The following is a 12,647-nucleotide window of genomic DNA, read 5'->3' as shown; positions in this document are numbered from 1 at the left end:
GAAAGGAAGAAAGAATCCTTATATCTGTTACGTGACTGCTACTGGCAGACAACTCACCCATCCTGCCCTTTCCTTTCTTCTCATCACTGGCCATCAAAACAGCCAGGCTTGCCCAGGAATTAGATCACGTGTAAATGCTGGCAGCATAGGCTTTTATAGTAGCAAAGGAACACTATCAATGCAAAGCAAAGAAGCTGTTTTTATTTTGCTGAGGTGCCATTACATGTACTCACCTTATGCTGTATATCAATTCATACCTTGCAAGGTAATGAGACAGCACACCATCTTCTACAGATGCCACATGTTGGGAGGAAAGAAAGAAGCAAGATAATACCTTTCTGTGACAATATATTTTTGTCAGGAAAATGCTGGAGTAAACCACTAGGGCAGGGTGATTTGTCTAATCCTGAGCAGCTAGACAAAGCCCAGGCTTGAAAACTGAGACAAATAAGATTGGTATGTTACTCCTTTTGACACCACTTGGGGAAATCAAAAGTATGGAGGACAAAAGGAGAATGGAGAAAGGTGTTGTTTTCTTCCTGTTTACCTGTTGAAGAAGGTTCAAGAATTCTTTATTCTGTTTAGCTCCTGTTAAAGTGGCTGTTGTTTGCTTGAGCTTTGATGTTTCAGAAGACTTTCTTCCTTGAATGATGTTGCTATCTATGGCAAAACTGATTGCCTGACGCTAGCACTGTTTGTCTTTGCCAGCTGATCCTTCCAGAAATAAAGCTGAAAAAGCACACTTGATCATCTTGTGACCACGGCCCTGGTTGTGGCTCTGTGTGTGTGTGTACATAACATGCAAGGGCAGGGGATGGCAATCTCAGTTGAAGATGGTTATCATGCAAGGAGCTGAGAGATATTCAGGGATGACAGTCAACTCTAACATAACTTACATAAATTAGAACAAGGAGAGCTCAACAAATACTTGAAGATCTGCTCCCTGCATCAAACATCCAGTAAGCTTGATGTGGGGTATGTGGATAAAGATGCTGAGGATCAAGCAATCCATACCATCGCTGGCCCAGTGGAGATTCAACTATCTCTAAAAGAGTTCTAAAAACATCTGATAAAATGAAGCAAAATTAAGTCACTTTTGCCAGCTTTCTTATTGCTGCATCTGTTGTGTATCTGTAACTGACAGCTGATTCCAGAGGACAGATCCTGTAGCAGCAAATGGGCTGAAGTATTGCAACATAAATGTCAGTGGTCCAAGTGCTGTCCTTGGTGTTTTGTGAAGCGAGTGTAAGTACAGGCGTAGCACGGCGCAGCAGACATTTCTTGGGAGAGCAGGAACCTCATGCATTTAAAATGGTTCTGCTTTAGCTATTGCAGAAGCTATTTTTAACTTTTTACTTCATATTTCTCTGTCAACATGTCAGAAATAATCTGATAACAGTGCTGGTGACACCATTTTAAGCTCCAGACTCAGCAGTCCCAAAATTATGATGCACTATTTGCCTGACCTCAGAGACAGTGGATAAAGAAGCCCTGTGGATGTGTAGGCACCTCTCACCAGGGGTGATGGGGGTTGCAGATGCTTTTCCTGCAACAGGATTTCCTCCTTTGCCTTAAAACAAGGTCAAGCAAACTGGTGAGATTCAAATGTACAGTACAGCTGGGCTGCAACCTTTCCTGGCAATGTTAGTATTTGAATTGCTCCGTCCAACAAATGAAGTCAGATTCCTTAAAAAAATCCTGAGGGAAACTTCTGGTCATGCACCTCATTGGTCGTCTTCTTTGTCCCCAAATCTGTGGAGGTTTGCAACATCTGATCTAGGTGAAAATACATTTCAGCATTTAAGTGCTATAGGCTGTGCTTGAAATGGCCTTAACTCATACTGAACATTGACTTCACTTGCAGGGGGAGTCCATTCTGCTGTAACTGAGCATAGCTGCACTTATTCCTTGGAAAGCATTGGTCGTCCTCTACAAGGTGAATGTCACATGATGTATGCCTGCTGCTTTAATGTGTCCCCATGTATCTGAACAGCAACAGAAATACTATTGTTGACCTTTTCAAGATAAAGTCTCACAAAGTTCATGGAAAGAAGGACTTGTATGTGACAGAAAAGGCTGTTACTTACTTTTGCATGTGTTATTGCATCCTGTTTTTCCGTGTTTTGGAGAAACCATGAGTGTTAACAAAATTCAGAAAAGGCAGAGTCTGACTGATTACATCCACTCATCTCAAGTTCTGCTGCTGCCAATCCTGTTACACTTTTCTTTCTTGTTTTAGATTGTCATGTAAGTATTTTGTGGTAATGCTTATGAAAGACATAAGGAGGGAAAAGCCTTGAGTATTGTTTTTTATATTTAAGGTTCATTGAAGACTCAGCTTACTTGATTTTGAAACTCATGCTAAAGACAATCTGATAAGAGACAAAGGCATCCACTGCTTACTGTCAGTATTTCATAGTAGTTCAACTTATTGCAGGACAGATTTTCAAACTGAGCTGACATTTTCCTGACATGTTGAAAATGATAGTTCCTCACCTCTGTAAGATCAATAGAGAGGGAATAATAACAATATGTTTTTCTTTTTCCTCTGGCACTTTGATACAATGTTTCTGGTTTTGAAACCGTGAAGTGCAAAGACAGCCACTTGAAGATGTGGTGCGAGTATTTTGAGAGCATCAGCTCTCCATGAGGCTTTGAGAAACAGCCTCATTTGGAAAGAGCTCCGTCTACACCATACCATCTGAGGCACTGTAGGGTTTGCATAATTGAAGGGCATTTTGGCTCACATGACAAACAGCCTCCTTTTACAGCTGCTGTGCCCTGGCTCATTTTTAGGAGCTGCGTAGCCAAAGGGCTCTGAGAGAACACTGTGAGATTGACCCCATCAGTGGCTCTCCTATTCATGCTCTTCATGCACAAACCTGTGTGGCCTCACTCATCCCTTACCCTGGCAGAGTTAGGAGCCAAACCACAGGTGCTTTAGCGCATCCTCCTCTGCTGTGCAGAAGGCAGGGTTGGCAGAGGTGAAATTTCTTTTTGGGACTAACTGTGCAGGAGCTCTCAGAGATGAGTGACCTCAGGGTCAGGGTCTTCAGCCTTTGAAGATGGTAAAAGACAGAAAATCTTTCAGCTGGTGCCATTTAATAACGAATAACTTTTCAGATCCTCATTGGCAGCCACATGGATGGGCTGCCCTTTTCACTTGAAAGAGATATCTTCCAGAAAGGGAGAATTAACAGTTGTTTTTAAAAGAAGAGTTTTGCCACATCAGCTGTTGGAAACTGACAGCACTATAGAGCTATTTACTGACCTGTACTTCCAGACCAGGACCCTCAATAGAAGCTGATGAAGTAGATTTATTAAGTGTATTTAAGTTACCTTATGTAAAAGACATAGTTTCTCTGGGAAGTCTGGCTCCATTTTTTTTTTCCCTGTTTGGTGGCAGTTTATCCAAGCAATACTTTGACATTGGAATTATTTCTCCAGAACAATGGAAATGGGGAAGGAGGGGGGTGTCCTTGATGCTCACATTGGCACTACACGGGAAGTGTCTCACTGATAAACTAAGGGTGAAGAAAATTTCTTTGGAGTGCTCTTGTCTTCAATAGCATTTAGAGATCCTCTTTGGCTCTACCTCTTTTCACATAAAGATGCTCAACATCTAAAGATGCTGACACACTCTAGTTACGTACCTCACAACCCTCCCCGAGGTCAATAAGCATTTCTGTTGTACATTTTGGGAATAGCAGCAGTGAGAAATTTCACTCATTTCCCCCTCTTTTTTTCCTTCCATCTCTGGTAGGGATGAGAGTAATCCCATTTTCCTATTTTCAGTGCTTTAGTTTGATCATTAGAAGTGTCCAGCTGATTTAGCTGTTGAAACGTGCCTCATTAAAAATCTGGATCCCTCCTGTTCTTGAAATGAGGCGTATTGGACTCTCTTTGCTCCTTTCACAGAGGTCAGTTCTTCCTTATTGACAGACCTGGGGAAAGTTGTGCCACTGGCAGCAGTACACATCCATTGGCATGGGCCATGACTGTGTAGGCATCCCTCCTGCTCTGCCACCAAGATCTGCATGTCAGCATGAAAAGAAGATGCTTCTGCTGAAACTGCTGGTTAGTGTGCAATGAGTGCCTCCTGCATTTGACACAGCATATGTGTAAAGGTTGTAGGATTTGCAGGCTGTGCATTTTGCACATAAGGTTTTCTTCACAGGTATAGATATAATGCAAATTCTTTCAGGAAGAGACTTCTGTGACTGAAAAAGTGGTAAAAAGATTATCTTAAATGTCTAAACACTGGGCAATTTACTAATAACTATTACTAATAATAACAAAAGACTAATAACCTTTGATAGAGTGGTGCACAGCTTTGTCACACACAAGGCTTACCGTGAGTATTACAGTTCTTTCAATATATCATTGCAGGATAGCACATTTTTCTTCTGTTTAAACATGTGGATATAGAAAATAAAGGCCTTTTGGCAATCCACCGTTTCCAAATGGAGGAATACCATGCTATTCAGCAACTAGTTACAGCAAATCACTTACCTCTAAAACCTAGGTAATGTGTTTCTCAGCAGAGGAGTGCACCTTAGTAAACCCATCCCTGGCAGTGCTCAGGGCCAGGCTGGATGGGGTTTTGAGCAACCTGGTCTAGCGGAAGGTGTCCCTGCCCATGGCAAGGTTGGAACTAGGTGATCTTTTAGGTCCCTTCCAATCCAAAGTGTTCTCTGGTTCTATGAAATCTTTTGCACTGTACAGAGGCAACACTGGTTAAGAAATGAGGATGCTTTACAGCTGAGGCTATTTTACACAGGTCAGGGGGACTTTGTTCAACATGGATGATGACGTTGATTCTTGGAAATTTAGAGGCAACATGAAAAGTACACTGGGAGGAAATGTGATGACAAGAGTAACAAAAATTGGGAAACCGTGCTGCCCGTCACACCTTTCTTTTGGTTACCAAGTAGTTGTTTTTGCATAAGATGTTCACAAGTGCTTGCCTGAAGTGTCCGTACAAAGACCCAGTGCTTTGGAGATTTGCTAGGACAATTTGGTTATTTTATTGTTGCTAAAACCCTCCTGACTGAGCGTATGTTAGTGTGTACCAGCCGTCTGAAAGATACCTTCTGCCATAAGAAATATTTACCACCTGGAACACAAGGGAAGAATGAGTGGAAAACGTGATAAAGTTTGAATTGCAGAAAGAGCGTGACAGAAAAAATTGTTTTGTCCATTAAAATCAAAGATTTATTCCTAGCTTTGTGTATGGCTCTTTTCATGTTTCAGGTATCTCAGATTTTCTTTTTTTAAAAAAAAAAAAAAAATCTATCTATGGATACAATGGAGGCTTAGCTACTTGCAACAGAATAACTATGTGAGTAAACAGTATGTATGGCTGCCCTAGTAAATCCTGTGAGAAAAATGATAGGGCAGACTCCTGGGTGAGTGTATATGATGCTCTTTGATAAATGACCTGAATTTGTGGGTAGCCAGCAATAAAAACTGGCAGATTTACATTCCTTAGAGCACTCAAGAAGTCATCAGGGAATATGTCCAGCTTAAAGCATTTCAAAATTCATGAGCCAGATGCAAAATCATTGCAGAGCTTGTGTAAAGTAATGATAAAGTAGTGATCTTTGTTTTCTAATATCTTAAAGTGTATATAGCCATATTTTCTGGGTTTGGGGGTTTGGTTTGTTTGTTTGTTTGTGGTTTTTCTTTGTTTGTTTGTTTGTTTGGGTTTCTTTTTCTTTTTCCATGGGAGCTGTACACCTGCAGTTTGTCATGAAGCTTGTGTCTCTTGCATTAACACCCACTCCCAGCAACAGAGGATTTAGAAACATGAATGGTCACGGTGAAACCCATTTAAAAGTATCACTATTTAGTCCTCTCCAAAAATCTGGGGAAGAGATTATCTGCTGTTTTGAAGGCACAAACTAGAGTCAACCCCCAGTTTTAGCAGTGTGGCTTATTCTAGCCAGTGAGACATTCATGCTTTTCACCTTTGCCTGAGGCTTGCTGTGTAATCTCCAGCTCCTTTTGTGTACCAGCCAGTGGCAGGACACGGCACTGTGGCATTTGAACTAGGCAGGTGCAAATCTTTCTGTACTAATCTTATCACTGGATTTTCAGCTGAAATTTCCCAGAAGATCTAAGCCCATAACCATCCTTACTGAAAAAAAAATTAGATGGATTTCAGTTGTGCCCCAGTTTGCATTACATGAGCTGACTTTATGCAACAATAAAGGAGACTGGATCAAAAGCAAAAGGCTTGCTGGAAATCTTGCGGGCTGTTACCCTGCCTTTGGTGGCAGGTTAGTGAAAGGCTTTACTGTAACTGGTGTGATAGGGCTTTGGGGGTGTTTCAGGAGCCTGCACTTTTCAAAGCTGTTTTAGTGTTACTCTCCCTACTCCACACTGGTCCCTGTGTGACAGCTTCCTGCGTTCACTGGCTGATCTCTCTTCCAGAATTTACCTCCCTCCAGGTGAGCACGCCTGCCTCCACCGGTGTTTCCCACACGCATTACCATGAACACACACATGAGGGCCACCGATCTTAAGTTTAGGCAGCTCCTGCCTTTATCAGATTTATCCACTTGGAAAGGGTGTGGGATTGCTCTCTGTCCCTCTGTAACATTAATTTTCAAACACAAGGCAGAGTGATCAATAATCTTATTCTGCCAGTAGTTTTCCTTAGTTTATTCTTGTTTCAGGTATTAGTTTCCTCAGCAATTATATCACCTGCAGGTCTGATGTTATCTGTGCAGTCTGGCATGACCTCTTTTGAAAAAAATTGAAAAAATACCTGTCCCTGAAGCTGCTGTGGCACACCGAAGTCTCCCTGTGGCCCTGAGCCTCAGCGTATCTTGGCATGGAAGGCAAGGTCAAATAATTCTGAGTTGCATGCAATTGGCCATCCCTGAACTAAGGAATCATCTATGATCCATCCCAGAGGGTTCAAAATAATCTAGCTATTTCCATCTATCTGTACAGCTGCAATTAAGTTAAGAAGCTGCAGAGTGTAAAATAAGCAGTAGGGAAGCAGCCTACACACTATGTGGCATGGCGCTATAGGTGAAGAGGTGCAGGAGAAGGGTCTGTTTTCCTAAAAACTAATCACTGAGTAATTTGTACTTAACATAGGAATGAAGTATTGATGCTTTGATCGTCAGTACATGCTCTGGAGACAAGAAGCTCAGGTCTGTCACATGCTTCGTTGTGCTGTGCTACTCATTTGCTGGAGGAACTGCAAGGTCAGATTTTGAGATGCTTATTCAGAAAGGTTACGTAAAAAGCATGTCATTAGTAAAAACATAGGTTTCGTTTTTGTTTTATCACAAAAAAGGTTTATTGTCAAATTAAAAGTGCCTGAAATCAATAAAAGTAATGCCTTAGGGTCATGAATTTAGCTATTTTCCTGATTTAGTCCAAACCCAGCAAAAATTGTTAAAGTCAAACAGACTAAGAACAATTCCTTTGCAACCACCTAAAGCACGGGCTGTGCGTGGCAGAGGAACGGCCTGTGGATTTGCCTTAGCAGCTCTGCCAAGGGTGCTGTCCCTGGTGCTACACTACTCCCCGGTTCTGTTTTAAACCACATAACATAATATAATGTTGTGCTGTTAAGAAGCAGCAGACAGACAATGAAAAAAAATAAATAATTACTGCCATTACTTGTTAGAACAATCACATTTTTCTAGCAGATACTTTTTGCATTTCTGTTTCATTCTTGATTTTCAGAGTATTTATGTATATGGAAGAGGATCTCTGTTTCCAGAGAGATCATCTGTTCCTGCTGCTTATACCTTATTTGATGTCATGATCTTGGTTGCTGTGGAAATGATTAAGCTGTCATCAACAAGATTCAGATGGGGAATAAGCTCTGGGAGAAGATGATACAACATTCCTTCTTTTATGCAAATATGTGCAGTTAAGAATGGCAAACAAACAAACAAGCAAAACATAGAGGCAAACACCCTTCCCTCTCCCAAATCATTAATCAGACTTGAGCAGACTGTTTTAAATAACATGTTTTTTCCAGAGGATGTCGGATGGTGTCTAGAAAATGTTGCCCACTGTTGCGGAAGTGGCAGAAGGAAGCTAGGGGTCAGTGAACATACCCATGCCCCTTTGGTTTGAAAGGGTACAAATTCCAACATAGATGTCAAACTTCCTTTTGTCCTGTGCTTTGAGCAAGTCGTGGCAGGTGCAGTATGTTGCAAAAGTGAGAGTAGCACATTTGTTGTGAGTGCAAAAGGATATGCAACATGCAGAGTACCAGAGAGCTATGTCCTCTGCCCTTAAGTAGCTGCCCAGGGTTGTGTTAAGCACAGCAAGTCACAGTGGGAGAGGTAATTCTCCCAAACATTAGATGAAGTTATGTTGACTCAGGAAAATGAAATGTCTCTCAGAAGTACTTTTGGATTTAATTAATATGTGTTTAGAGTAGATGGCAATTCTCCAAAGAGGACTTGTGTTAACCACCAGATGATTACATCTGGAATTGCATGGGGGATCTTTCAGTATTTGGTGAATATACATGGGCGGCGGGTCATCTAGGTTGTATATTTGTAGTTGTAATTAGAAAGACAAAGTGTATGGGAAGAGAAAGTCAACAGTGATCTTGATAATTAGCTTAATACTGCTATGCACGTCTGCTGTGTTTTTGAAGTCTGCAATGATGCTGTCTCAGTGGTAAGTGTAAATCACTTGTAGTACATCAAACCCAGTTACTATTACTTTCTGGAGCCTTGGCAGCACTAATGTCTCTAACATAGTCTATGTTTAGGAAATGGGGGAAAAGCTCAAGTGGAAACAAACTAGGGTTGTTTTCTTATTAGATAAGTCTAAAAATTTGGAGTTTTTTCAGAATTTCCTGGTACTGTTGCTATGAAGCTCTGAGTAGTCTGCTCTTCACCTGCAGCTAAAATTATACACACAACATAATGAGCAGTTGATATATGACTAAGCTGCTCTCTTATTCAGACAATGATAGGATGTTATAAGACATCGGGAAAGATTAAAGATGATAAAGGGAAATCTTTCAAGAACTTTTCCCATTACTACTGATGCTTTAAGGAGCATGTTGAAAGAGTTTCCACTCAAGAAATGCGTGCTGATTTTTTGTTCTTTCCAATGACAGCTTCTCAGAGAGGGCACAGCCTGGGCCATGTTTTGAATCAGTGACTTCATGATCTTTGGGTGATGCTGTAAACTGGCAAAGAGCATTGTTTTTGTATGTAATTTTTATTACCTGGTTTCTAATGTCATTTAGGGTCTTATGGGGATGTTTGGGTCCCAGGCTTTAAATACTCACCTACATCTTACTTGGTTCCGCCACTGAACAGTTTTTTGAGATATCTCCCCAGAAACTTTTTAAAATGCCAGAACGTTGTATTGCAGGGTACAAATAAATACATGTACAAAGAAAAGCAGAAGAAACTAAACATTACACTAGATTATTCCCTGCATTTCTAAACAATATCACACAACATTGTAATATCTAAATTACTGCCTCTCTCCAGAGTTAAAGGGGACAGATTATATAGGTGTGTTGTAGAATTTTGTAACTTGTCCACCACCCCTCCTTACACACATTCACACACAAACATGTACAAGAGCAGTGAAAGATAGATGAATGCAAATATACAGGCTCAGGAGGGATCTCAGTCCCCTAACATAGTACAACGCCTTTGTTTCTGGTGTCAGCTCCTGAGTATTTTTCTCAGCAAAGCTCTTTTGTACAGCCATGTAGAGGTGAAATCTTGCTCATTTGTACAAATATGTAGTTCATATGCACACAACACATTCAGACATGGTATTAGCCAGTTATCAGGCATGTCTGACTGCAGACATAAGAAATATGCTGTCATTCAATAGCAAGATAAAGCAAACCTTCCTCTTCTTTGCTTTTGTCAGAGTCTGAAAACAGATTTAATCTTAGATTTAGTCAAAAGTGCAAGGCACTATCTGCCTTTGTGTTTTACGCTATACAATCTCTTCTCTTTAAAGTTTTATAGCTACGTAATTCCACTGATTTTAGGGAAATTCTTTCTTATTTACAGCAAGTCTAAGAGAGGCAGCAATGTCATTCACAGTGATACCTGAAAAAGCCAAAAAAGCATGAGGTGGGCTTCTCCTGAGGAACTAGTAATGTTTTTTTCCATTAGAAATATCACAGGGATTTCTTACACCACCTCGTTGTTCTCATTGCCTTTTAAATGGCACACTGCAGTTCTTGGTTTAGTAATGAGGCATACAGTGCTTCCTCTGACATCCTGGAGAGCAAAGAGTTATCACTGGCATGCCAATTACGGTTAACAAGGAGAAGCTTGGTCTGTTAGCAAGGCTACAAAGTACCTTATATTTTAATGACAGTGGCTGTCAAACACTGCACAGATATGCTTCCGAATTAATATATTAGTAGTTAGCACAAGAGGTCCTTGTTCACGACTAGGAGACACGGTTACAGAAACAATGCAAATATAGATAGCAATTAATCATGAGAATCTCAGTGCAGTTTCCCCTTTCCCTTGTATCCCTTTTTTGTGGAGGATGGTGGGTTTTTTCCCACCACAATATCATTTCTTAAAAAGATCAGTGGCTTCCATCATAAGCTTTTTCACTTGGAAATTTTACCTTCATCCTTTTGTCCAGTATTTTAGACCTCAGGGGTATCAAGACTGTCTTATGTAATACATGCTTCATGTGCTTTGGTAGATGAGTTCAGAAGCATAAGTTCACAAATTAGCAGGGAGAAAGATCGCAACTATGCTGTCATCTAAGAGACTGAAGGACATGTAGGTAAATTGTGGAGTAACTTAAGCAAAGTGGGGTGCTTTGGGGGGCTGTAGACCCCTCATGTTCTCCTCCTACATTAATCCTGGACAATGTAGAGGTAAGTTTGCTACAAGTAAGAGAAAATCTCTGCTGCCACCTCCTTACATGAAAAGTCTCTATGGCCATTTCTCATTTAATCTTCTGTCAACATCCTGAAAAAATGCAAAGAGAAGTACTGTTTTTCACCTGTGAGAGAGCTGGGCCTCAACAAATGCTCATCTTATCTCAGAGGCTACATGTTCCCAAGGAGAAAAAAAGCACCAGTGTCAAATCCTTTGCACCTATTACTAAGTCTCCAGACCTGCGTATGAGTTTTTTCTCATCAGCTGACAGATTTTCAGTGCTTCAGTATCCCTGTTCAGAGCAATGAGCATGCTTCAGATAGCAGGATTACCCACAGCCAATAACTCTAGTACCTTTGCTGCCTGCTTTTTGCATCATGGGAGAGGCTTGATGGATTGCCTTTAATTCATACAGTAAACATATCTCATAAAAATCAGTCTTCTGAATTGATTGTTTTCCTAGTAGATTGCTTTCCTTGCATCTCAACATACTCACCTCCTAGTAGAGTTTAGGCCTCCTTGGAGGACTTTCTCTTATTTGGCGTCTTCTTAGCATGATTAGAAACACAGATCTTACAGGGACAATCTACTCTGTACTGAAGCTGATTTTTCAGATATTATTCATGCCCTGAAATGGGAGGATTGATCAGATTTCTGTTCTGAGAATCATATTGAAGAGATAAAAAGCTTAACCCTTTTTACTTTCTGCAGTCTTGTATTTCTGTGCATTCTTTTCCATGTGGGTTCCCGTTACCTTGCACCAGAGGCAGAGCCTAGCAGCAAGTGCAAATAAGAGAAGTCATGTCACAACTCTGATAAAGCCCTGTAGGCAAGCAGCTGGCAGAGCTCTACTGGTTTTTTTCTCTCTCTTCCCCTCCCTTGCAGGAAAAATACTCATTGGAATCCATGTCTGACAGAGAGCTGATGTTACCCCTGGACTACCAAGATATAGGGCAAGGGAGATGAATTGCTAAAATACAGCCTGAAGGCAGATAGGTGCTTTGACAAGGTGTAAAATTGTTCAACATCTTGGTTGGGGCTGAGAGACCTTTAGCAACACAGTACTGGGGACTGACAGCACTCAGCAAATGTTGCTGTGTGTCACCCTGTTTTTACCACTCTTCCCAGGTAAGGAAAGAAATTTCTCAAGTGAAGGACTGGGAACCTTAGTGGCATACAAGGCAAGCAGAGACATCAAGCACAGTCTTTTCTGCTGCACTCAGAGATCAGTGATCATCCTCCAGAATCTCTGGACAGCTCCTACTACTCCAGGCTTTGAAAGTGTTCTTTTTTGTTTGTTTGTTTTTCTCATTTGAAGATAATCCTAATATATGTATATTTGTTTGTCTACATTTTAAGCAACAGCAGAGATGGGTCAGTTACATTAATCCCCCTCAAAGTGTGGAGCTTATAAGATAGGTAAAGAATTATCTAATGATTTTTTTTCATTACAGCAAAGTAAGTTCCCTCCCTTCAATTTCTTGGTTCAAGCAATATTTTTTTCTTTTCTGTGTGACTACAGATGTCATCTTCGTAGGGTTACCTTACTGTTCTGTAAATATAAGTATGTCTTGCAAGGGAAAATTTATCCTGAGATTTATTATTTCAAAGATTGAATCCTCAAACCATAGGTTCCATGTGTTCAGTGTAGCATCCTTGCCCCATCAGTGTTATGAATGTTTCATTCTAGACAGAAGCTCAAACAGAAAATAAATTATTCAGACTGAAAGTCAAAGAAGAGTATTTTTCAAGAGTTGCCAAAATTTGATTATTTGTTGA

General features: G+C 40.7%; 1 long non-coding RNA gene across 3 annotated transcripts in view; it reads left to right on the top strand.

Moving 5' to 3' along the window:
- LOC308069788 overlaps positions 1-12,647 on the top strand; it is a 188,923-nt gene that overhangs the window by 19,042 nt on the left and 157,234 nt on the right. The window lies entirely within an intron of this gene.

The sequence above is a fragment of the Falco punctatus genome, assembly GCF_963210335.1.
Source record: "Falco punctatus genome assembly, chromosome: 9".
Classification (NCBI taxonomy): domain Eukaryota; kingdom Metazoa; phylum Chordata; class Aves; order Falconiformes; family Falconidae; genus Falco; species Falco punctatus.
The sequence above is the reverse complement of the archived record's forward strand: the minus strand, read 5'-3'. Positions and strand labels throughout refer to the sequence as shown.